The sequence below is a fragment of the Chelonia mydas genome, chromosome 3 (assembly GCF_015237465.2).
Source record: "Chelonia mydas isolate rCheMyd1 chromosome 3, rCheMyd1.pri.v2, whole genome shotgun sequence".
NCBI classification, from domain to species: domain Eukaryota; kingdom Metazoa; phylum Chordata; order Testudines; family Cheloniidae; genus Chelonia; species Chelonia mydas.
Window position 1 is genome coordinate 203,428,483 of NC_057851.1, and position 24,674 is coordinate 203,453,156.

At 49.0% G+C, this 24,674-nt stretch overlaps 1 long non-coding RNA gene across 1 annotated transcript; it reads left to right on the top strand.

The window, feature by feature from the left end:
• The first annotated feature begins 10,290 nt into the window (after positions 1-10,290).
• Positions 10,291-22,319, top strand: LOC122465278. The gene is made up of 3 exons (XR_006290010.1): positions 10,291-10,303; positions 16,788-16,790; positions 21,391-22,319. It is a non-coding gene; the product is annotated as an uncharacterized LOC122465278 (long non-coding RNA).
• The last annotated feature ends 2,355 nt before the right edge of the window (positions 22,320-24,674 follow it).

The window sequence follows — 24,674 nt, forward strand, 5'->3', positions numbered from 1 at the left end:
GCCGTCTGGCTGCAGCAGCACGAGTGGTGGCTGCGGAGACACGGCTGAGTCGTGCCAAGCACTCACTCACCGGTTTCCGGCGAGTAAATCCTGGGCCCGGCTCAGCTCTGCCCCCGCTGCGGCTAGCCCTGCCCCTGCAGCCACCCTGTGACTCGCGCTAGCTCTCCACCGGCGTGTGCACAAGCAGGGGGATCACACCCCAAGCCGGTAGCGCAGATACGGCCTGGCAGGCTTGCTTTGTTTCACTGAATGGTCTCTGAAGGGTTCTAATGGGGAAGAGTGTCAAAGACAGAAAGGGCAGTCAGGAGGCCAGCTCCCACAGGCACTGGGCTCCCAGCTCCCCCACGTGCCTTTGAAATTCTCCCCCCGGTCCCTGTTCATAATTAGGGTTAGAAAGGGACAGCGGAAACCCGAGTCAGCGCTTGGGAATATTTGCTCAACGGACTTGTTTCAGAGATGTATCTTTGCATTGCATTGCATTGTACCCAGCGTGTTTTGAACATGCCACTGATAACAATGGCAGGAGGACTCAGGATCCTGCTAAAGGCCAGGAGAAACTGCTTCAGAAGGACCAGAGATAAAAAACAGCAAAATAAAGCTGAGGTTAAAGCTGGCTGGTCCCTGAACTGCAGCACAGCTCACTGCCAGCAAGTCAACAGTGCAGAGCCGATGAGCACCAGGGAAATGATGAGGACAGCAGCCATGATGGTGTTAGGGCTGTAATTCATTCATGCCGAACGCACCTGCGCTATTTATGGGTTTTTTCTTTACGGGTGGTGTTAGTGATATCTGATCATTTTTCAAGGGAAAAGGCATGATCTAGGGAAGTGGAAAACTTGGCAAGGCTAGAATAACATTAGCTCAGGACCATGCTGGGGTAATTATTCTTCCTGTAAACAGCTGATCTGCCCGCACAGCCAGAGAGGGAAAGGACAAGAAACGCATTTTGTTAAATGTTCAGGGTAAGATCTCAGTGCTTGAGATAATCTCTCATTGCAATCAATCAGTCTAAGTGGCAGCGGGCCGCAGGACATCACTGCTCACAAGACGTGGGCGACCTGCTCCCTAGAACCAGCTGGCGGTAACGGAAGGAAATTGGAAATGCCCACTCCACACTAACCAGGTCATGCTAAGTTGCACCATTAACAACAGGACAGACTCTATTCGTGGCAATGTAAACTATCCGGGCTTTACTATTAAAATCCTTTATCCACATTTAAGATACTGTTTAGGAAACCAAGTCGTTAAGATCTGATATTCATGGCACTGAAATGTACAAAATCAATACATACTAAACCCAAGCTACTTCAAAGTCATTTCCCTCTTTACTGACCTGCCAAGAGCCAAGGGCAGATCTGCGTGTGGTTTCACCTGCTAACAGGAGGCTGATCGTCCAGGACAGCCCTCCTCCCGGCCCAGCCCTGGCCCTGCGTGTGCTGAGCCGGGGCGAGGCGCTAACTCTCGCACTCAGAACAGAAACCGCCCCACCAGAGCGCCCGCTCTCACTGCATCTGCCAGCCCCGCTGGGCCCCGAGAGCCCCAGCAGAGTCTGGATTGGCACCAGCTGGGCTCCCGCCTGAGAACAGCCTCATGGCGCCGGCACAGCGGGGGCAGGTCATTCCTGGGATCAGCACAAGGCTCCTAGCTCCCCGCCCCCGGAATGCCGGCTGGGTTGTTTTATCTGCCCCCAGAACAAGCGGAGCCTGTCCCTGATTTGACGTCTCTTTGTGGCCTGCGTTAAAATGAGGGCAGCCCATCTTTACAGAGCAGGACCCTGGAGGAGATTCAAGCGGGAGCAGACCCCTAACTCACTGCAAGGAGGCAGAGGCTGAGCAGCGCAAGGCAGGGACCTTGCACCCTGTGGACTCGGTTGTGCTGTACACGGCTGCGGGTAGAGAGCCATGCGGCTGGCTCACTAGCCATCCCCGCAGCCGCAGCCCAGAACAAGGGCCGCACGCAGCGAAGACGTGCCAGCCACGCTACCCGCCTCGTAACCGCCCGCTGCTGCCCCGAAACATACACAGGTGGCCTTAAAGTGCAGGCTACAGAGTGGCCTGACCGCAGCCAAGGGGGCTGGGTGTATGAGTCAGTCACAGGAGGGCTATAAGCCACCAGCATGCTGCGGCTGTGAGAAAGGCTAACGCAAGCCTGGGATGCGTCAGGCGAGGCATTTCCAGCAGAGAGAGGGAAGCGTTAATGCCATTGCACAGGCACTGGAAGGCAGAGAGGGGATCGGACGCTCTCTGTAAATAGATGGGGGGAGGGAGGGAGAAGCGCCAGGGAGGGTGAAGGGCTATTGAAGTGGAAAGACAGTGTTGGCACAAGAACAAATGCGTACCAACTGGCCTGGGTAAACTGAGGCTGGAAATTAAAAGGAGGGTTCCAGCCATCAGAGGAGTGAGGGTCTGGAACAGTCCCCAACAGGAGGGGTGAACAGCATAACTAGCTTTAAGATGGAGCTTGCTAAGTTTCTGAATGGGACCATAGGCCGGGGCGGCTTGTGATAGTAGTGTGACACTCGCAGGCCGGATGCCAGCTCTAGCCCAGGCTGGTAGCAAGATCTCCCGGTATCAGGACCAGGAAGGTGTTCCCGCGGATTGCAGAAGGTGGTGGGGGAGGCAGCCATGTCTAGCTCTAGATGCCATATGCCAGCTCTAGCCCAGGCTGCAGGCATTAGCTGGGAACTGACACCCTCGCAGGTGGAGCCCAGAGCGCGTCCCCTGGACGTTACTTGTAGAAGACTGTATTTAGTGTTCAGACTCTGAAATGCTGGTAAGTTCCTGCCGGCACTAATCTCACCTGTAATGTCGCTGTTCCCGGCGGTAGGGAAAATGCACGTTTGGCTTTATAACTCGGAAACGTTTGCGCTGAACTTGTGAGCCCAGGCACAGGGATGCTCCCCCTGCCTGTCCAGAAGGATCATCGACAGCAGATGGGCCATCAAGGATCATTGCAACCTAAAGGGTTGGTTAACGGCCCTCTGGCACCCCCGGGAGCGTGCAGAAGGCCTCGTTCCATCGCTTTGAATGCTGGAAGAGGAGAATAAAAATAATTGATATGAAGATTTCTTTATCTTGTTGGCTGTTTGAACTCTGAAGGGCCAGAGACTCTAAACTGAAGCCAGAGATCCCCAGGGGCTGCCTCCTGGGGCTGCCCTGAAAGACACTTTGCGTGGACAGATCACCACAGGTCTGGCACTCAGGACTGAGATGGTAACGCATTGGGGCGTCTATGTTCGCTGGCTTTCACCTGTAAAGAAGAATGGCTGTGTCGTCTTCCAGCCCCGTAAAAAACCAACCCCCACCCCCAGGAGGGGAATAGCTCTCAGCGCCGGGGCATGCCTACGCTGGCACTTTACAGCGCTGAAACTTGCAGCGCTCGGGGGGCGGGGGGGCAGTTTTCACACCCCTGCGTGAGAAAGTTGCAGCGCTGTAAAGTGCCAGTGTACACAGGGCCTGACTCTTCTTCCTTCTTCCTAGTTAATAAACCTTGGCTAGTTTATTACAGGATTGGCTGTAGGTGCTGTCTTTGGTGTAAGATCTCGAGTACCAATTGATCTGGGGTAAGTGACTGACTGGTCTCTTGGGACTGAAAACAATCTGAACGTGGTGTGATTTTTGGTGTGACCATTTATCACTAAGTCCAGTTTGCCTGGGTGGCAAGACAGACTGGAGAGTCTAAGGAGACTGTCTGGCTCCATGGTAACACTGCTATAGTGATCCAGGAGTTCACTTTGTTACTGGCTTGGTGAAATCTAATTATAGGACACACCACCAGTTTGGGGTGTCAGCCCTCTTTCTGACAGTCTGCCCTGAGATTGGCACTCACGGTCAGGCAGCCTGACAAGTAGGGAGTGGACTCCCTGACCCCAGAGGTCCCTTGCAGCCTTGTGTTCTGCTATGTTTCTATGGCCATTTCTGCAAAGCTGATTGTTCTGTCACACAAAAGGCACACAGCGTGTGGTGCTCTTTACAATCCAGTCTGCCTGTCAAGTACTTTATAATGACCAGGAACATGGCTTCATAATTAGCTTTAAGGACAGATCCTCAGCTGGTGTAAATCAGCATAGTTCCATTCACTCCATGTTGTCCTAGCTCATCTTTCAAGCTCACTGTTCACTCTAGCTAACACATCACCCTGTGTTTGCATTGAACCATTGGCTTGTCTGTGATTTTGAAGGTCGTCTTGGGCTACCAAAGAGCACGTCTGATCCCAGCAAGCTCACCTGAAGCTCTTCTCTTTTGTCTGTGAAGGATTTCAGCATCCAGTGTTATCCATCGCGGTGCGCTGTGTGCCACACCATGAGAGTGATTGCTTGGAAAAGGAAATCTTTAAATCAACCCTTAACTGTTCTCTCGGATACATCCATCTCTCTTTGCCACAACAGCAGTTAAGTAAATCTCCCAGTCAGTGCTGCAGTTAATGAAATATACCCAGCTGTGCCCTAGCCTGTGACTCAGAACACACACTCTGAGCTGCTTGAGGAAGGCACAGAGTGTGCATCCACGGATGGACGCCCTTCTACGGTTGTCAAATATTTTCCCTTTATGCTGTTTTATCAGTGTTTACATTCAGGTGACCTGTCTCCATCTGGACTTCTTCCATCCACCACGGAAGAGAACCTGGGAATGCACACTCTGTTCCAAGGTATGAGTCAGGGGGCACTGCCAATTTCCACTGAGAACCAGCCCTTCCTCGAGTTAGTGGTTATATCCCACAGGACACAGTCCTCCAAATATTTACTGACTCTCTTGGAAACTAGGGGCTGATTCTCATTTACACTAAGGTCCCTTTACACCTCCCTGGCGAGGTGAAGTGGAAATAACAACCTTGTATGGATATAAGCATTTTTAAGTACATAAAAGGTTGTTACAAGGAGGAGGGTGAAAAATTTTTCTCCTTAACCTCTGAGGCTAGGACAAGAAGCAATGGGCTTAAATTGCAGCAAAATTTCAGTTTAGTTTGGACATTAGGAAAACATCCCTTGCTGTCAGGGTGGTGTTCTAGTGTTTAAATTGCCCAGGGAGATGTGGAATCTCCGTCACTGGATGTCGTTAAGAGCAGATTAGACAAAGACCTGTGGGGAACAGTGTAGTTATTACTTAGTCCTGCCCTGAGTGCAAGGGACTGGACTAGAGGACCTGTCCAGGCTTTGGGGCCACCGCAAGCTCTTGGGAAAATCCAGGATCGGGATGGAAGCTCCTCTGGCATACAGCTCACCTGTCCATGCATCCCACAGGAACCCACCTTATCTCGGGGCTATATGGTGGAATGAGTTATTGCTATGCTGATGGTGACCATCACTAGCTGCTTCACATCCTGGTTCAAATGGGGTGGTCGTCCTGCCTTTATCACCCGATTGGGCAAAGCATCAGCCTTTGATGTTACAAGCTGTTTTTTAAATCTTGGAAATGGAACCTGCTGATTGTCCAGTGATTGCTTAGCTTTAGGATGACACCCTGGACAAGATCCTTCACTGGCATAAATCAGGATACTGCCATTGAAATCACTGCACGCGGCCCGTTGGACAGGTCACTGGTGGCCATGTTCCAATGACTGTTATTTGTGTATTGATGGCAGGCCCCCACCCAGCGTGCTGGGCACTTCCAGACTCACAGGAAGGAATGGCCCATACCCTGAGGAACTCACAGATCAACTCTTATCTTTTGCTGCTCAGCATATCACGTTTTTATTTAGACAGTCATATGGCCATGGCCAATGGCGTATACGCTGAGCTATGGTGCTTGTTCTGGGAGGGCGGGGGGGTTCCTGTTTCAGTCACTGTGAGAGTTGGCTGACATAGGACAGTGTGTTCAGCTACTCCAGGCCCTCATTGGCCCTGCTCTGGAAATTGCTGCAAAGAGAGGGTCTCGCTGGATCTTTGCTTGTTATATGCACTGGCGCTCAATACAACGTTGGCACCATGGGAGAGAGGGAATGACGTTTCTCAAGTTGAACGCTCAGGGCAGAGAGACTGGATCCAAGTCAGCCTCGTAACACAAGGTCTGTCCTTTATAAATCATCTGTTGCACCAGGTTCTACTGAATCCAAATGATATTTGCAGTGTGAAAGTCATCTCTGGGGCGTAATCATCTGTTCTCTGAGCCCATACCCTGCTCTCTTTTTGTTCAGATAGACACCTCCCCCGAGGAGCCCCCCATACATATACAAACCCGGAAAGCTGTTGTAACAGGGCCCATCTGGGGCTTAGCTCCCCACACAGTCTGATGCCCCTTGCTGCAGTTACTCAGCCCGTTGTCCAACTCGCTCACCCTGTGCCCGCTCTTGTGCTCCCGGAGCTGCAGCGCTTTCCTCTTCGGGGCTTAGCCCTCTGCCCAAGTCACACTCAAGTCCCCCCCTCCAGGGTATTATCAAAATCTCCTTCCAAACTATCCCTGGCACCCCCACCGCCAGGCTGCCCTGCTCCTGCAGTGGCTTGTAGGGGAAACACATGGGCCTGCTCTCTACACCGGGCTCCAATCCAGGGACCCTCTCCCAGCCCTTAACTGCTCCTTCCCTGGACTGCTCCCCACACTCCTGGGACAGGCTCCCACTCTCCCGCCTCGTACCAGGGAGTGTGTCTGCAGCTTCCTCACTGCAGGCCCCCTTCCCTGCTGCCAGCTCCCAGCTTTACAGACACACCCTCTGTGCCTGCCCAGGTGAGCTTCATCCCCCATTCAGCCTCCTCGCTCCCCTCCAGGGACAGCCTATGGCTGACTAGCCTCTCTTGCCTGTATGAACCCCTCCAGGGCTAGAGTGGGGGGGGGAATGGGGGGGATGCCCCATCACTGCTGTATGATAGCAATAATCAGCAGCAGTAGCTACACCTGCCCTGAGGGAATCTCCAGAGAACTTTACAGACATGAATGAATTAGCGTTTATTCTAGCGGAGCTCCATTCTGATTACACCTTAGCAATAACACCGTTTTTATTACGGTGCTTTTTCAGCCTAGAGTCCTAGAGTTTAAGGTCAGAAGGAACCATCAGATCATCTCGTTTGACCTCTTATATATCACAAGCCACCCACACCACCCAGCATCCGCACACCCAACCCAACACTACAAAGTATTGTAGTCCATAGGAGACTAGGCGATTTTGTGCCACAGAACAGAGATCGTAGGGTGGCTGTAAGCTTTATCATCCACACCATGCCTAGACCGAGTTCTTCTTTACTGCACATGGATAGCTGATCCACTATTTAATTTTTGTTTTAAACATCCATGCAGGAGTGAAGTGACTGCTGCTTTGGGATCACCTGCGTGATTGTCTAATCTACCAGCAAGCCACCCCTGTCTTCAGTCGGTAATCCAGACATCCTCCTTACTGCAGCCATGTCTTTCAACTTGCCATTAGAATTCAGGCCCTTGTGCCTGTGCAAGGCACTAGGTTAATGCAGAGTGATGGTACATCTGCCTTGCAGGTTTAAGGCAGATTAAATATAATGGAAGTTGTGTCTGCTATTGAGTAGAAACAGACACACACACAACTGAGAGTGACAAAGTTTAAGTAGGTTTCAGAGTAGCAGCTGTGCTAGTCTGCATTCGCAAAAAGAAAAGGAGTACTTGTGGCACCTTAGAGACTAACAGTTTAAGTAGCTGAGTGCTTAAGTCCGAGCCGAGTGCTTCGTACTGAGAGATACAGGGCCCAGGAAACCGACTTTACAAGGGAAATGCTGCAGTCAGATGGAAGAATGCAGGGTTTCTCCATAACAAAGGCATCCACTTATATCCCAGAACCAGGGGATTGTAAATACAGGTCACAAATCCACTGAAACAGAATTCTCTCCTTTTTTTCTTTGCTGTGCATCTTCTGCACCCAGACCCCAGTTCGGACTGTCTGCATTCCTCTCTCTTTCCCTAGAGAGGCAGGCCAGTCAGTGGCCGGAGCCTCTCTCATTCCTTCTAACTGCAACCCCTGTCGACAGATGCTCTAGGTGAGAAGCTTTCTTCTCCCATCTGTTGGTGAACGGGGGAAGTACAGCTGCAGAGACCTTGGTCTGCGTAAGTTTTCTAGGCAGAATTCCTCCAGGGACCAGTTTCCTGGTCTCTGCCAGATACTCCTTCACCCTATAATAGCCTCTCCGAGGCCTGACAACACGGGCCTCGAGAAGCCTGGCCCCCTCTCCCACCTTCATAAGGTAGTAGGGAAAGAAATGTCCCTCTGTCTATTAACCAGTAGTCTTATCCCCCTTTGCCCTTGGCAGACCTCTGGCTCTGTCCTTCGATGGCTTCTTGCCAGGTTACTGCCGAGGAACCTGCTTGGGCTAGTCTCTAGCAGCTGCCCTGCTCTGCCGGAGCTGCAGCCTTTATCCTGGTTGTTGCTAGTCAACTACTCAGTCATTGCTGGGGAAGCAACTGTTCATTAAACCCTATGTGGCCGCTTCAGGGTAGGGTTTACACACCCCATCACATCTACGGAAGAGGTACATTAAAATAATATTCAGGTTGCAAAGTCAGGCGCTCAAAAATTAGGAAATGCCAGAATTAAGGTTGATTGTGCAACCTTAACTCACCCTCCACTCCTACCCCTTGTGCATTAGGTAATTAAAGACCATCTCATGACCACATGTTATTTTCCCCACAGGACTGGCTGGACTGGATCTCCCACAATGCACCACAAACATGGGACTTCAAGGGTGCACTGTGCTGGTTCAATCAGATGGGAGACTGGACTACAGCTCCCAGGAAGCACTGCGCCAGGACAGACAGAGATTAATGCTGACACATCCCAAACTAAAATATCATTTCAATTTTGAAATTTTTGTGCAACAATGAAGTTTTCTGCAGAAAAATTTCAAATTTAAGGAAACTACATTTTCCATCCCAAAAAAACACAGATTTTGATGGAAAATTCCCAACCACCTCTAATGTGTGAACAGATAATTCAGGAACAATACAGTATATGAATCAGTTTGTGAGATTTTCCTGTTCACTTCTGCTGCAGATTAGCTACATCATCTAACTATCATGCAATGGTGTGCAATGTGACCTACAGCAAAATGCTGATAAAAATGTAAATGATCACCACTGCATGCTTTTCTTCCTGCATACTGCAGCAGCTCATGCCTGTGATTGTATTACTGCCTGGCCCTGGTCATGAATAAGCTAAACACCTCTTCCACAATCAACTTTCCACAACCTGCTGGCACACTCAGTACTGAGCATATTCCGGTGAAAGCTGTCATGCAGCAAAATAACGCGGAGATGAGGGGAGCTGCCTCGAGCAAAGGAAGTGACGCACTGCCCACGTAGTCTGAATGATTGTCAAGGGGGAGAACAGGGACTTGCACTAGCACCAGTGTGAGGAAATGGTGCTCCTGTAACTCAGCACTGATGGAAGACGTTTTGCAAAACTTAAAATTCATCCTTCTCGCTAGGATACAAGACTATTACATAAAAACTTTGCTTCCATAGCACAGTAGGAATTCATCATGGAACACAACAAGTCCTGTCCTCTGGTCCAGCAGAGCTTTGCTTTGGAGCCATCCTTGAGTAGAATTAAACTACAAGAAGAACAGCATGCCATAGGGATTAAGCGTTCCACTAGATCACAGTTCAATGCACCGTGCAGTGATCACATTAGGAGTTTCTGTTAAAGGGCTGATCCTGCCCTCCTGACTCCCTTGGACTTCCCTCAGACCTCAATGGGAGATTTGCCTGAGTGCCGAACGCAGGATTCAGTCCTCACTCCCTTTTCTTTTATGCTTGTTTAAGTCTGTAATCAGGATCAAAGATCAGGCTCTTGGTTTGTGTAAAGTGTGTGTGACGGGGTGGCGTTCTGACCCCCCCCCCCAAGACAGACTGCTCAAACACTGCTGTGTAGTTCATGCACAGTGTTTGAACCCCTCTACCAATGCATGGCAGCGTCACCAGCCCTTTCCACTGTATCTCAACTTTCTAGCCCCTTCTCCAAATGGCAGTCAGGGGAGTAAGGTATCTAGTCAGAGGACCCCCTTTGCCAGGCTCTACTAGCCTTCTGTGTCTCTCTTTCTCATCCCAGCAACACTCCTTCCTGTGCCCTTTTGTACACCTTCCCTCTTACGGGGCTCACTGGCCCTAGCCTGGCAATCAGGTGCGCCTCCAATTAGGCCTTCTCCAGGGGAACCAAACAGGTCCTAGCGACCCAAGTGCTGGCTCAACTGCTAGCCCTCAGCACTGTTACATATGTTCCCTCCTTTGTCAAGGGAAAGGTGTTTCTTCCCCAGAGCTCTCCTTGGCCTCTGCCCCATCTTGCCCTCAGGGTGTTCATCTCAGTTTCTGTTATAGGGTCCATCCATTCGCTACCCACAAAGATCTCATGTAGTGTGGGGGTTGGGGGAGGTTCCTCCTCCCCACACTTTCCTGCCAGAGTTGGACTAGTACATGATGCAACTTTGCACCTCTCACTCACTGGGGTTTTATATTCTCAGTCTGGCTTTTACACTCTTTGGTTCTAAAATAGCAGGGTCTGATTTTGCATGCAGCCCTGCTGGTTAACGCTGACCCGCTGTGCTCCAAATGAAGTATAATGGGTTTTCTTTTCCACTACTTAACTACCTAATTGCTCTCCTCCCGTCCTTGTGCAGGCAGAGCCATGTTCAGCAGTGGAAGACACAGACTCAAGAGAATTCGTGGGGTGAGCGGGCACCCCCAAGCAAAGTCCTTGTGGGCGTGTACTGCAGGGTGGCATGGATCAGGAACACATTACAGTGTCCTGCAGCCCCTCTGTCCGGGTGCCTACGAGACAAGCCAATGGCTCCACAAAGGTGTGTCTAAATGCTTCCAGTGCAATTAGTCAGTTTGCAGAATCCAAGGAAATTCATGTAACAGCTGCCTGGCAATGCTGCACTAGCTGCCTCAGGCAGGTGTCAGCCCAGCTCCCAAGCCGCTGATTCTGCAATGGGAGGTGGGTCTGTGCAGAACGCCATTAACATCCATGGAGACCCACCCACCCTCCCCACGGTTCAGGACCAGGACCCAGATCAGTATCCAGCTCTGGAAAACGGCAAGGACTTTTGTTTGTATGTTGCCATCTGCTGATGCCGGTACAACAACAGGGCGACGAGTCAGTTTATTCATTCATTGGCGAGTGCGCTGATATTTTGTCTTTTAACAATAAAGATCTTCAGCGTATTGTCCAAAAATGTATCAACTTGTTTGTGAAGAGGATTTCCAGGTCCTTTGTCACACGGCATGAATTGTGTGTGTCGCACACTGGCAGGTTTGTGAGTCGGGAGGGGTGGTGTCCCTGCCGCACTCAGACAGCGCCCAGGAGCTGGTAACACACGTGTCCCTGCACAGAGAAAGAGCAAAGCAGCAGGCTAGCTCAGGAAATGAAGTGGAAGATGCAGGAGTCCTGGCCAGTCACTGTGGATGCAGAACACCATTCTCATCTGCAATCGCGGTCAGTGTTCGATTGAGGGGGCCCTTGGAGCACAGGAACTCCTGCTAGATCAACCCTCCCTTCCTGACCCCAACAAACAACCAGAATGGAGCCAAGCCACCTCTCCTGAACCTTAGCTTGGTTCAGCAGTAGCAAGGAAGCTAGCAGACCCCCCGGGCTTGCTGTGAAATATCTGGTGTTGTCGGCTGCACAATGCTCAGGCAGGTGGCTTCTGTCTCTGCTCCCTCCCGCTCAGGGCTGCTTGTCAGCTCTTGACTGGGTGCTCCAAACTCTTTCTCCAGTGCAGTGCAAGACTCTGTCCAGGACCCTCTGCTCTCTGCATTGGGTGCCTAGAACAAGACACTGCAAGCTCCTGACCCCCACGATCACTTTGGGCTTGAATACCGCATCTGAGCTCACTGTGTATTTAGATCAGGGTCCAGCTTGCCCCAGGGTGTCTCCCTGTATTCCCCCCTTTCATGTATTTCCCTACCAGTCCAGTTTAACATGCCTCCCACAAATGACACCTAGAACAAATCCAAATACAGCTAAAAAACCATTCATGTGACTGCATTAACATTTAGGCAGCTGACACCACTCTGGATCAAAGAACCTTTTCCTTCTCCCCTTTTCTCCGATAGAGGGAGCCAAGGCCCCTAGCTCTGGGGCTTGCATCTCCAAGGCCATGAAAAGACCAGGCTTCTGTGCATGCACTCCCATCCCGCAGGGCACCGACACAGGGAGATGTGGTAGTTTAACATAAGCTGCTCGGCCAGGAGTAACTTTTCGTGCCGAGTATGGCAGAACTGAAGTAGATCCACTCAGACAATTGGATAAAGGAGCAAAGCGGATTCTCATGCAAATAAATAACCCTCTATATCTTGCGGGAACAAACCACGGCGTGCACGCTGCTGGAAAGGTTTGTAAGGGAACCTGGCATAAACAAAATCCAGAGCTTCCCCAGAACAGTCACCGGGTGAACCTGGGCTACGGTGGAGTTAACCGGGAGATTTGTTATTGCCGGGGGAAGCCACTGGGAAGGTGGTGGGTTCACCTCGTTTGGGTAGGAAAGCAAGCAGAACTTGGGGGCCTCGGAGGTACACGTGGGGATCATCCAAAGCTGAAATTTAAAGCACCACTCTCCTAAGCCATGTGCACCATTGACGCTCATCCCATGTTAGCTCCAGCTCTGCCAGCAGTCGAGGGAGAGCTTCGAGACACTACGGAGGCACTACGGAGGCACAGCTGCAGCTCCGCGGGGGCAGCGCTGTCGTGAGACACTTACTACGGCCTCGGAAGGGCTCCTCCGTCCCTGTCGTCGATCCAGTAGCAGAGACGACCTGTGCCGGCCAATCGCGGGGCGGGAGGGGGGCAGAGTGAGGCAGTCGGCTTCAGCAGCGTTACTGAGCATGCTCAGTACAAGCCACCCAGCAAATCTGGGGTGGGGATGTGGCCACGCACGCCTCCCCCGCCACGTCACCTCTGGGCGGTAGCTAGGTTGATGGAAGAATTCTTCCGTTGACCTAGCAGTGTCCACACTGGGGCTTCGGTCGGCTTCACTACACTGCCCGGGGCGTGACATTTTCACAGCCCTGAGCACCGTAGTTAGGCCGACCTAACCTTGTAGCGTAGACCAGCCCCCAGGCAGCATCCACTGCCTTAGGACTGTGGCAAAGCAGGTGGAACTGAAATGGTGTTAACCAGCCAGGATTTCCAGGACTTTGATTGGTTTCAGAGTAGCAGCCGTGTTACTCTGTGTTCGCAAAAAGAAAAGGAGGACTTGTGGCACCTTAGAGACTAACAAATTAATTGGCTTTCAGCTGGGAGCCCTCTTTGGGGTCAGGCACCTATCCCCTTTTAGAGAGAAGTCGAGGAGGAGTCGGGGCTGCAGCCACCTGCCTTATAACTCACCCAATGGTTACAGCACTCAGCGTCATCCTCTCTCTCCCTGCCCCAGTGACTGTTCCATGGTGCGTAAATACGTGAACAGTCCCTGGGGCCGGCAAGAGAGTGACACTGACTCCGTAGCCCAGGGCACCCACTTGGGAGGCGGGAGATGCAGGGTCCAGCCCCCCTGCTCCAATCACTCTGTCGTCAGTTATCCAGAGTGGAACTGCTTCAACAGGAGAGATGGAGGGACCCCACGTCGGACTATCCCATAGTTCAGTGGTTAGAGTGCTCTGCTGTGAGGTGGGAGCCCCCTGTTCAAATCCGTTTCACCATCTAGCAACGAGGTGGGAAAAAAACCCCGAACCTGGATCTCACACATGCTCTGACCATTGGGCTACAAGTTATAAGCGGGCACCATCTCCTCCTCTGGCCCAATTCTGAATAAGCCCCATCCCCTAGGTGATCACTCAGTGTGCTGACTGACTATTGCCCCAGACCACATTCACAAACTGGGGGAAGATGCGGCCTAGGTGGGAGATCACGTCCAGATGCCAAGGAGGAGGCAGCCGTGCACCTGCTCAGAGGGTGAAAGTTGGATGCCTAAGGAGCTTTTACCTGAAAACGTAGGTGTTGTTGAGGGAGTTTAGGCACCTACAGGGGCCAGTGTGGGAGTTTTGTGTCATGATCCTGACACTGGGACTTAGGTGCTTAATTCCTTTTGTGCATCCAGGCCTTGGTGAACAATGTATCTAGCCATGCCTCATACCACGGCATGTTACTTTTCTTCTGTTATGAACACTTGGGCAAACAGATGTCTAGCCCAGGTCACCGAAATCAGTAGCTGAGTTGCAAATAGACTGCGAGAGTCTGTGTCTCCTAGGCCTTCCCTCTAACCCCCAGAGCACACACTGTCCCAGAGCTGGGTGTCGAGCTCACTACCAACACACTGCTCTAGCCCAGGGGCTCTCAGCCCTTCCAGATGACTGTACCCCTTTCAGGAGCCAGATTTGTCTTGCGTACCCCCCAAGTTACACCTCACAAACTACTTACAAAATCAGACATCAAAATAAAAAAAGAGTCATAGCACACTATTACTGAAAAATGGTTTACTTTCATTTTTACCACATAATTATAAAATAAATCAAGTGGAATATAAATATTGTGCTCACACTACACATTGAAATGTACAGAGCAGTATGAACAAGTCATTGTCAGTATGAAATTTTAGTTTGTGCTGACTTGGTTAGTGCTTCTTATGGAGCCTGTTGTAAAACTAGGCGACTATCTAGATGGGCTGATGAACCACCTGGAAGACCTCTGGCTGAGAGCCACTGCTCTACCCAGAAGGCCACATTCTGGCAGGCGCAAGGCGTGAGGGAGGGGTCATGTGGGAGTCAGACTTTTTGGTTGTGCCCCACCAACCCAGCCAGGATGGGTGGCCTACTGAGGTGAGCCAGGGGCTGGAGGTGGCGCTCCTTTCCAGAGCCCTGCTGTTGTCACGGGCCTAAGCCGCCTCACGTTGCTGCTCACCCCCTCCCTCCACAATGTCCCTCCACGTCCCCCTAGGGGGGCATGCCACACAGTCTGAAAACCTCTGTGGGGCAATCACGTGCCATCCCAGAACCTTTAAATTGTGCCCCTCCACTCTGAACAGCTGCATGTCACCTCTGCATTCTGCCCCAGAGGCAAAGGGAAAGGAAATGTCAGATCTCATGTTCTCACTCATGTCCCCACAATTGCAGTCAATGCTAAGAGGAGTTAAACATCCCCTTCAAGAAAAGGCAAGTCTTCTAAAGGAGTCTAGGAAGTAATGAGAGAGACAAGGTGGGTGACAGAATATCTTTTATTGGACCAGCTTTCCAGCTCTTCTGCAGAAGTTGGTCCAATAAAAAAAATAAATAAAAAAAAATGATCTCGCCCACCTTGTCTCTCTCCTATTCTGGGACCAACACAGCTACAACAGTGCAAACGATCTGAGAAGTAATGTTAACGAACCAGGACACAAGCCATTGGGTTCTCCCCTCACTACCAGACCAGGTGCATGGACACTACCACTGTAACTTACGTGTCAGGCAGTAACACCACCAGGAGAAAACACAAACTCGCTTTGCTTTAGTATCCCTGATCCACTGCTTTTTACGTTACTTCAGGTATTTATTTGGCTGTGGCATTATCAGGGCGTCCACTCACCGCTAGGGCATCTCCTTCTGGCAGCTTTGGGGATTAGCTCCCTCCAGGTCCGACAACCCCTTCTGCTGTTCATTCAAGAGTCCTGCCACCTCTCTCTCTGCAACTCAGGGTGCTCTTTCTTTGTGGCTTGGCTCACCAGCCAGGTCACTATAGTCCTCCTCTTCCAGGGCTGCAATGTCCTATCAGATGACTGGCCCAGGCAGGCTTCCACTTTGCTGCCCAGTATGGACCACTTCCCCAGTGGCTGGTAGGGGAACCCGGGCCTGCCCACTACTCCGGGGTTCCAGTCCAGGGACTCTGTCTCCCAGACCCTGTTGCTATTTCCCTGGAATTCCTTCCTACATCTTCTGACTCCCCCATTCTCTCGGTTTACCAGCCCAAACTCCCTCCTCCCAGGGAGTGAGCACAGACTACTGCCCCTGCAGTCCCTTTCTGCTGCCAACTTCCTGGCTTTATACCAGCTTCCCCCCATTCCTTCTCATCTGGGCTCCATCCTCCATCAGCCTTTCAATCCCTGGCTCTCCCCAGATGCAGCCTGTCAGGTTAATTTACCTAATTTAACCTGCTCTGCCTTGTGTGGAATGAATACCCCATCACAGGCATAAACACCGATTTGTGTGTTGTGTATTGACCTGAAGCATATTTCCCTTTTCTATTCTCCTGATGTAAGAGGAAATTTGACAATTGGCTACAAATTCACAGCCCTAGATATTAATATGTCTTGTATTTAGATACTTGTTAATTAAGAACATTGGCTAATTATATACCACTTACTCACTGAACATTTTTAAATTTTAGTCCTTTGATACTCTGTTGAAATGTTGCAAATACAGTGTCTTGTCTTGGTCCTTCTGCAGAATCTCTTCTAGAGAATGCTAACAGCAAAATCCCTACTTTATAATTAGGCCGTTCTCTGTCATCATCATAATAGCAGGTATGGTGTATGTTTACACATTGCAAATCCTTACCGAACATTTCTTGCTTCCCTAAGAAAATTACCAAGAGCACCAACCTCTAGTGAAGTGTCATGAAGAGTCCTATGCAGCCACTTTGTGGTTGTCAGCATTTCTCATTTCAACACCTCGCCAGGAGTTCACATTGCACAATATTCAAATGTAATACGCGGTTAGCTGGAAAAAAAACAAACAAATTCCCTCCATAAGAAACATGGTTTTTTTTCTGTGGGAACAAGTGATCTACGTTATCGCAATCAAAACCTGCATCCGAATGCACATGCACAAGGGGAAGAATGAAGGTTGCTCAGGCGACCCTACTTCTGTCATTGCCTCACTTTTGAGGGCTTGACTTTGCAACCTAAATAACCTTCTTTTCATGTAGTTTCTCAGTGTGTGTTTACTAGAGAGAGCCAAGATTTGCACGGTGCCAGAATCACTGTTGCACGCACTGTGCCTTGGGTCATCGTTTACAGCAGAGCAAAGTGAGTGTAAAATGCTGCTACGGGTTGGTCCTCCATAATAAAGTCGCACTGGTTGAACGACAGTGAATCCGTCAGTCTAGGCGAACTCGGGCTAACCCCTAACACAGATGCACTTAAACTAGCTCACTTAAGATTGCTTTTGCATAATTCGGTTTCAAGGTTAAACTGGTTTAATTGTGGCTCTGGTAGGGGTTTGCACTGGTTTCAGCAGATCAGTTTTGAATCTGTTTTGTTAAACCACTGCTACTCTCTGAATGTAGGTCATTCAGAATGGTCATAACGTACATGCCCTTTGCAGGGGTGCACATGAGAACGCATGGTGCAGGGCAATGGATAAATCAAGACCAGAGTCCTTAATTCTACTGCTGCAGAACCTAGAAGGAATTAAATAACCATCAGACAGCTATTCACTTAGTAAGTGAAAGTCCAAATGATCAGGACATTTTCTTAATAGCACCTGCAAAATTTGCAAGTGCAGTTGAAAACCACTGAAAATTTGGCCTGCAATTTCTAGCTTTAATTGAGCGTACACAGTGTCGTAATGTTATCATACCTCAGATGTGCCAGGCCTTTAAATGTAGGCAGATCATTTCATGAAATTCTAGCAATAGAAAGCATTCATGCCTCCTGTAGACCATTAGAAATACGGAGTCTTCATTCCAAGTATTTTTACCACTAAAATATCTTCAGAAAGCACTTTCTTTACGTTCCCAACCCGATTCCAATCTACTCTAGGATTCTGATGTGTATTATCAAAAAAATAGTAATGAAGTAACAAACAACGAAGTCACCTGCTATTCTAAAAATGGGCAAAAGATTCAATTAAAACTATTGCAGACGTGTCCAGTGCTTCAGTCGTTTCTAAGTTCTTAGGTACAAAACCCAGTGTACCGTTAGATCAGGAGCTGAGCAGGGGAACACAGACGCTGAGAATTGCTGCAGTCATTTCCAGCTGTTTTCTCCAGGCTGCAGGCAACTTTATAGTTCTTGGAAAGCAGATTCTCTTCTGATAAGCACCCTCATGTTGGATATAAATTGGCCCGTAAATAATGACACAAATTAATAGCTGCATTGAAAGTGCACTGATACTCATTCCAATTCTACTTTAGATCATTCCATGGAGACAGCAGCAGACAGAGACAGAGCAAAACTAACGCACATCTTTTAGTGGCTGGCCTACTGCGAAAATTGGAGGGTTTGGTGTGTTCTTTAAAGGACTCTCCTTTCTAGGGGAATTTGGATGAATTCAATAATCAGGTTTGGGGAATTTCCCATTATTTTAACACTCGGCTGGGTTACGAGTGCCTATTAACTAACAAGAGGTTCCTTTTCCAATACTTCTTACAGGGCTAGCTGGTGACTTGCCTTTGGTGGGATGAGAGGGAATAATGGCCGTGAGGACGTCCAGCCACCATCCCAGCCCCAGGGCAGGGAGACGGGGCAGTGGCCAGACACCTTCTCCCTGGGAGCAAGGAACAAACAGTAGCAGGAGACCTGGCTCTCCCCTCCCCGCCAGGCGGAACCCAGTGAAGACACCTGGCCTCTCAGACCCTCCCTCAAACTGAAACCAACCCCCATGCTCACCCCAGGCCATGACCCCAGTGTCTGTGCCCCCCAAACTTCCCACAGTCCTCTTACTCCGCTGCCAAAGACTGCAGGCTTTTGAACCAATCTTCACAAATTACTCTCAGAGCTTCCACAGACCATCCCCTTCCTGGCAACCTATAATGCTCCTTAGCAGGAGGGAAAAAGCCACAGCTGATTGTCCGGCAGCAGACTCATCTCACTGCCGGTCTGCTAGTGCTTTGCCAATCCATCACGCGGTACGTCCCAAGCAGGGGAAAAGGCCATGTACTGCCAGGGGAGCTGGGTGAAGAAAAAGCCCAGGCTGGGCCATAACTTCCAATCCACGGGATATTTTTAGAGTGTGCTGGAGCTTTGCACTCGCTGCAGTTCACAGGGTTAAAGATTCTGCAGGGGCTAGTTCACACACATCTCAGAAGAACAGAAAAATCGAGGTGCAGAGGCTGCCATCACATGGCCTGTCCCCAGGGTTGGGGGTCACTGAGCTGCCTGCGTGCATTGTGACTGGAGCATGCATTCACCTGTGCATCTCACAAACACACTCTTTAAAAAATGAAATAATAATTAACAAAACCAAACCACTTCACTGCCCAGCTCAGACCAAGGATGGGAAATTTCAGCTGGAAAGGGATTTGATAAAATTGCAAACAATGGAAAAGGGGCTGTTAGACTGAAAACTGGAATCCATTCGGCTACCTGGCCTGTTGCAATACAGCAAGAACTAAAAGCATGCAACCCTGATTCATGACACCCGGAGAGGCACTGGAAAGCTTGGAGAAGTTCGTGCACACACATACACACACACATACGCGCATGCTCACCCCTATCACAAACCTGGCCTGGTTAATGAATTTCCATCAAAATGTTACCAAATTGGTGGTTTCACAGGGTTTGGATGTGAAACCAGTTAAAATGATGTGGTTCTGGCTGGGATTTGCCTGGAAACCTGGGGTTGATGCTCAGAATGGTGGGGAATGGAAATAGTCCAGGAGAAAAAAAAATTCAGAAAGTGAGCCCCACTACCCCCAAGTCTGGCAGGGTTCTCAGTGTGCATCGTAATGAATTAATCTGCGGAAAGTGCTCTGGGAGTTTGGGATGAAAGGATTAAAAAAAGGAAATTCTAGTGAACCAGTCAACTGGGGAAGCAGCAAGTTAAGAAGTAATGGGGCTGGGGAGATGCACATTTGCACAAACCAAGAGCCCGATCTTTGATCCTGAGGACAAGCAGAAGAGAAAAGGGAGTGAGGGCCCAATTCTTCGTTCAGCACTCCGGCAAACCTCCCACTGACATCCAAGGGAGCTTTGCATGAGTCAGGAGAGCAGGATCAGGCCTTTAACAGAAACTCCTATGTGATCTCTGCATGGTGCATTTAATTGCAATCTATCTGAAAGCCTAATCCCTAGGGTATGCCATTCTTCTCTCTCTTTAGTTAGACATTATTGTAGCTATAGGAATAAGAAGTGTTAAATATGGGACCTTTCTCAAAGACGGCTCTGAAGACAAGCTCTCAGGCCAAAGTGCAGGACTTGTCTCACAGGATTAAGTTGTACTACATTACAGAAGCTATAGCTTTCATGCACGAGTTTTGTATCCTCTTGTGAAGGATGAATTTTAAGCTTTAAAAAATTTCTTCCATGAGTGTTAGGCTTCATGGTTACCAGCAAGCCCCTTGGGAATCAGGCAGCAATTCCTGCCTGTGGATCTCAGGGCCCCCACCATGGACAGCAGATGCTGGTGTACTGTAAACCAGCCACAGCTGGCCAAGCAAGTCCTCAGAAGGCACCAGCCTGTCGGAGAGCCACCCTTTTCAATGCCACTTCCCCTCTGCCGTGAAACAACCCAAGGGGCATAACTGATCAGTGCCCCTGGTTACCCTGATTCAATGGATTCAGGTGGCCCAGCCTAGCAGAAGTACCAGCCTCAGCCAAGCCCGGCACTGGCGTCAGGGCAACAGATCCTGGAGCTGCTAATGGGAGGGGTGAGATGTGAAAGGACGTTCCGGCTTGCTGTAGGCTCCTTTGGTTTCTCCTGCCCTTTGAAGAGAGGTGAGTGGTGGGTGAGCAGCAAGGTGACACATGGTGGTGTCAGTGTTTGGGTTTGAACTATTGCTTGGTAGAAGGCGAGAGTTGTCGGTCATCCATTTTTGAGCAGCTGTGTGTGTGAACACACAACAGCGGTTTCCCTTCAGCGCTCTCTGAGCGGCGCTGTAACTGCCGGCGAGGTAAGTCTGGCAGTGCAGACGTGCCCTTAGCATCCAGAACCCAAACCAGAGAGATACAAAGGAGGGGGGTCCCAAACCCAGAGAGGCACATTTCACCCCACCTTACTCTAGGCCGTCGGCCGGCAGAGCCTTTGCTGCTAGGTGCTGGCAGGGGCCGCGGCTCTCGTGATCAGCTCCCCGGCCGCAAGGCGCTGCTCCTGCGGGCGCCACTCTCCCCGAGACCTGCAGTTTAGGGGTGGGGGCAACGCTGCCCTCTGGCTCCCAAACCAGGCCCCTGTTAAAAGTGGGGGGCATGGCCCCTTGGTTCTGGTGGCTCCCTACTTTTACAAGGCTGTGGCACCCTTGATGGCGGCACAGAGCTCTCCCCCCGCGTGACGGGCGTACACCCACATAGGCGGCGGCAGGCGACAGCTGCAGGAGCGGTCTGCAGTCACAGGCCACACAAAGGGTGTTTCTGAGAGGCAGCATGTGTGTCTACACTCGAGCTGGGAGATGGAAATTCCAGTCTGACAAGACGCAGCTGCACTGGCTCTCATCAGCCTCCCACAGGGCATGTGTAGGGGTGGTGGGAGCAGATGGCAGCCCTGAATATGGACCTAGGGTCTCGGGTGGGAGCAGGGTGGATACCAAAGGAAAAAAAAATCAATGATTTTAAAAAAATGATTTTTATTTAAATTGGATTTTTTTGATAAAATGCTTTCTGAGGAAAAAGATGCATTATAGCTCAAAGAGATCTCATCACGGACTAGGGATTATAAATTCAAATTCTATAGTTTGAGACAATATAGTCATGTAATGTTTAAGAAAAGTTTTGTAAATGAGTTCCAATAGTTCATGGATTAGGGACCCAATGTTATGGGTTCCAGGGGCTTCCGTATAGATTATTTAGGTTAATCTTTCTATCTACCCAATGGGACTCAGTGCTCAGTCTAGAAGATACCCTTCGTGTCACCCTGTAGTTTTCGGTACCTTTCTTCCCATAAAGATGTTGAACTTCAGTATATTGTGGCCATGGTTTCTCAGTGGTTCAGCTGAAACACTCCTGTATGAAAGGCAGGAAATGACTCTGGTATCGGATTATTATCATTAGCAGAATTTGATGATGATGATGGTTTATGAGTTATTTGTTACCATCTCACAGCATGTGTTCTCTTCAGTATTGAATACAAAATACAGACAAGCCGTGTTCCAAGGAGCTTACACTTTGCATCTCAGTAAGGTAATTGTGGGTACATGCGGTCATCTTACGGGTCACCACTGTCGCGGTTGTGCTAGATACAGAACACGGGGCTAGAGGAAGAGGAGATATTTATTTTTAAGCCCATAACTTCTCAGAAAAGATTCTGCTTTGAGCTGCCTTTTTTTTTGTTTTCTTGCCAAGGAAGCAGCAGATGTTATTAAGCTGCGTCTGTGTGAGATTTCAGGAAATAATCACAGTGATTTTATTCCTTGTTTTGCTAGATGCAAATGCAAAAACTGTTTTGGGTTTGGTTCATTAAACTGATTTATTCCAAGATTAGACTTTACTTCAAGAAGATCTATAAATGCCTTTTTGAATAGATGCCAGAAATAAACACTGGAATGCAGCAGAATATATGTTTCTTTTAGAAGCACACGGTATTTGCTTTTGAATGCGTCTTACAAACTTAGACTTTCAAAAGGTTAGCAAAATTTGCTACTGGCTTACACATACTCCTTTCTTCCCATTGCTTCCCATGCTTTCACCTCTGGGCATTGCAATGGACACAGATCAGAGGTTCCATTAAGGAACACATTCTTTTGCTGTATTATCTTGCTAGCTCATGTATTAGAAATGAGGTTTATTAACCTGAGGTAAGATAGTGTAATTAAGGGTGAAATTTTCAAGCGTTGGCCCTACAGAGCTTGAAAGCTCGTCTCTCACCAACTAAAGGTGGTCCGGTAAAAGATATTCCCTCACCCACCTTCTCTCGCTAATATCTGGGACTGACAGGACTACAATTACAGTGATTAGAGTTTGGCAAATAATTTCTTATGATTAATTTGTTCAGTGAATTCAGTCACGTTTTCTGCTCACATAAAGCCCAGGAACAGATTGCAATTTCCTTAAAGGCATTCAAATAGCTTGTGATTTTTTCCCTTAGTGTCGGAACTCATTGCAGAGTTCAGTGTCAGTTTTCAGATATTCCACATTTGATAATAAAGTTGTGTTGATTAGTTGTGATTAGCCACATAAATCACATGGTGGTGCTTCTGTTCTCTGATTGGATGAGTGTAATTTCCCTAGGCCCTGATCCTGCTGACACACTTGTGCATAAGTGTTCGCAGGATCAAAGCCACAGCGAGCACTTCCATGTTGCATCTGGGGAGTCTTCATGTCAGAAGTTTGCTTTTCAGCCAACATTCAAGATTAAAATATCGTCATCCAAAATGTGCAGGAAGGAAAAATGCAAGAAGGTCACATGGACCAAAAATCACTTTAAGACTGGAACAAGTATATGTGGAAAATGTTCTGCAATGTTTGCCCTTTCCAGGTGCTGTAGCTGGAAAGGATGCTGGGGAGGTTATAAATGAGAATAGATTTAGAAGAATTGAAAACAATGGCTTTGCTCTAACTGAGACTCAAAGGAGACCAGACGCAATGTATTCCTGAGACAGTACAGATTACCCTTCTCCATGTGCCATCCAGGCACAGAGTAAAGGAGCTCATCTTGGCTTGTCAGCGAAAGAACACTGCTGCCAACATTGTCCCCCTTACTAGCTCACACAGCAGCAGTACTGGGACAAGGCGGGGACGTTCCTTTTCCCTATGGTTTGGCCTTGCTGTATATCTTCTCACTGCTCTTGCTTAGGGGTGACCAGATGTCCCGATTTTATAGGGACAGTCCCGATTTCTGGGTCTCTCTCTTATATAGGCTCCATTTACCCCCCCACTTGTCCCGATTTTTCACACTTGCGGTCTGGTCGCCCTACTTTTGCTGGACTTGCCCAGGCAAGGAGCAGGTATGGTATCTGGAAACATCCAGAACAGCACAGTGGGCAAAATGCAGTGTCACGTGAATGCAGTTGTCATCTCTTATCATGAGAGAGACAAAGTCCTGAACTCAGATGGCAGCTGTGCTCCGAATATAGGGAGCAGCTTGAAGTGCTGACAACTGTGGTTTAAAGAACTGGGGTGATAAGCTTCTGTGTTAGTTTCATTCTCCCTTAGATGCAAAAATGTTTGCTTGACAGATTTCCTTGAATCACAGAGGAGGTTTCTTTCCTTGTGCTGGCGTATAAAGGCCTAGACCCATAGCATCTATTATGGCTATGCCAAAGAATTCCTAGAAAGCTGTGCAAAAAGTAATGCTAAAGGAGACAACATTGAATTGCTATCAAATAAAAGCTAAACTGCGTGTTAAATGGAAATATCTTTAAAAGCATGACCTTTACAGGACCTATTTTTACAACCTGCTTAAAGTTATAATGGAAGCCACAAGGAAGGAATAAGTGGATAAAAACAACAAAAAGGCAAACGTAATGGAATACGATACGTAATAAGGATTGATTCAAGACTTGTTTTAAACCCATGATAAAGTAGGTCAGAACAGTTGTGACCTTTTGTACACTGGAAATTTGGACTGTAGTAGGGCATAATGAAAATGTAACTGTCTAGACAACGGACCGCAAGGTAGACGTGTACTGGTGAATGGACTAGCCGCAAAAAGCGTAATATAGGACAAACAAGGGAGAAGGAGTCTATATAAACCCTTAGCATCAGAGCCGACCTCTAGCCAGTGTGAGCAGGCAGGCCTGTTACCCCAGATTGGTATGTATCACCATTCTGCTTGTGCTGTTATTTTAGACTTTAATTAATAAACCAAACCTAAGATAGATGATTTATGGCCCACGCTACAAATAGCGTAAGGAACCCATTATTTACACTTGATGTCCTAGCTTTGGACACAGTGCAATTTAAAAAAAAAAAAAAAGGCACTGTGTGTGGTCCAGTCCGTGAAGTGTTTGTC